Source organism: Penaeus vannamei, chromosome 5 (genome assembly GCF_042767895.1).
Source record: "Penaeus vannamei isolate JL-2024 chromosome 5, ASM4276789v1, whole genome shotgun sequence".
In the NCBI taxonomy this organism is placed as follows: Eukaryota; Metazoa; Arthropoda; class Malacostraca; order Decapoda; family Penaeidae; genus Penaeus; species Penaeus vannamei.
Genome location: NC_091553.1, coordinates 15,390,921 through 15,393,420, shown reverse-complemented (window position 1 = coordinate 15,393,420; position 2,500 = coordinate 15,390,921).

Here is a 2,500-nt window from a genome sequence, read left to right as displayed (position 1 = left end):
ACGACACTGTTTTGTAAAAACAAACAAACAAAAAAAACAGAGAGAGAGAGAGAGAGAGAGAGAGAGAGAGAGAGAGAGAGAGAGAGAGAGAGAGAGAGAGAGAGAGAGAGAGAGAGAGAGAGAGAAAGTAATTTGATTATTGATTTATCGATATATTTATACATAAACCAACCGGTAGTTTTCTCCATTCCCGTTATACACATTTAGCTAAAAATCATTACTGGTATGCATAATTTGGTCAAAATTGTCCCAGCGAATTGCAATCGCCTTCATGGACGTCTGATCAATACCATTCAACATATCAATTGTAATTGTTTTTTATGGTTAAATTGTGAATAATTGCCTCTGAAATGAAAAAAAATCATTACTAATTTTAATTTTGATTACCTACACGAACTAGAATGACTTCCAAATATCTTTTTAATTGCCCTTCGCATGTTGGAAACGAATTAGTAAATTTGTAGCTTGAAAAAAGGTACCAAGTAAACATGTAGTTTTCAGTTTGCGGACACAGTAAATGCAGTATCAGGGGAAAATAAAGAAATGTACGCGGTGCTAGTGTTTTATTTCCCTATTAATCAACTTAATTGTTTTTACATGTTTAAGTGAAAGAAAAAACTCAAAACAGTCGCCCTGTGGACAATCTCAATTACCACAGTCCACTCACATCATTACTACAAATTGCAATCAATTATATCATAAGAAATGTACCTTTGTAGTATCTTGGCACAAGACAAAATGATATTACGAATGTCCCAACGGTCCCCGTGGGCTTCCGCATATAAGCTATATATGCATAAAAAAAATGTAGTCACTCATGCACAGAAAATCTAACAGTATTTTATTGCGGTAATGATGATAGGTACTTGGAGTGATATTGTTCAAATGATTGCTGTTGTTGATAATGTTGTTACTCGGATGATCACCAGTATAAGTATTTTTTTTAATCCTTTTGTTACTAAAAATGAAAATATTTTGCACCAACTTTTGCTTTCGTTTTTGCTGACGCTGGTATGATAATCACTATATTTAGGATTAACGCCATCATTATATCATTACTGATATTGATGATTGCAACAGTCATTATAATGATAATCAGAAAATGGACTTAATCGTACTGAATTAAAAAGAATGATGATAATCTAAACACAGTTGGTATGAGTAACTGTAGCACGAACAACATCAACAAAAACAACAGTAACTACAGTACTGATATTAATAATGGTGATGATAATTTTTTTAATTTTCAATAATAAAAACAGTAAAAACTACGACAATAAAGACGATAAAAAATGTCAATGACGATATTGATAATGGTGATAATAATCATAACGATAATGATGATAATGATGATGATACTAATAAAGAGAATAATGATAATGGTAGTAATGATAATAATGATAATGAATAGGAACAATGATGATGACAATAATAATAATGATAATGAATAGGAACAATGATGATGACAATAATAGTAATGATAACAATGATAACAGTATGATAATAATAATAATATGATAATGATAATTATAATCGCCATCATAATAATAATAATAATAATAATGACGATGATAAAGACAGTAATAATGAAAATGATGGTAACAGGAATAACATCAATAACTGTAATGGAAACAATAATGTTGATAACAGAAGCTATAACACAGTAATTCTAACTTTTAAATCAATAACAAAAGCAACAATAAAACGTAATATTGGTAATAATGATGGTGATAATGATAATATCAATCATAATGAAAATAAAGATAACATATAAAATAACACAAAAGATTAATCGTAACAAAATAATGATATTAAAAATTATGATAATGATGATAATAACTAATAATACTAATATTAACAACAAAATAATAATGATGATAACATTATTATCAATGCTAATAATGAATATAACAATAATGATAATGGTAATCAAAACAACTGTAACGTTAATAACATTAATGATAGTAGTGATAATAATTAGTGATAATAATGATGATTAACATTTAAACAATCACAAACCACAAATTTTGTTAATAATTCATATGGAAGCAATTAAAACGATAACGTTAGAGAAATGCTACTAATCATGATAATGATGATGACAATGATAAAAATGCCACAGTCGTAATTATAGTCATGATGAAGATAAGAATGATAAAGTCTCCCATAATCTGTTCGTGGCCCGTTTTCTTTCGAGGTCATCTGTCTCAATATTATCATTGTAAATACGATGAAATGCAGATGGGAATAAAACGAAATATGAAGGATTATTACCTGAAATGATAGTGATGATAATGATGATAATGACGATGCCTATGATGATTGTGGTGGCAACAACGACGACGACGATGATGAAGATGATGATTGTGATGATGAGAATAGTAATAATGATAAAAATTATATAACATTAATAACAATAATAATATTAAGAAGTAAAGGTAATGATAATGATGATAATAATAATTACAATAGTAATAATGATAATAGCAATTATAATGAT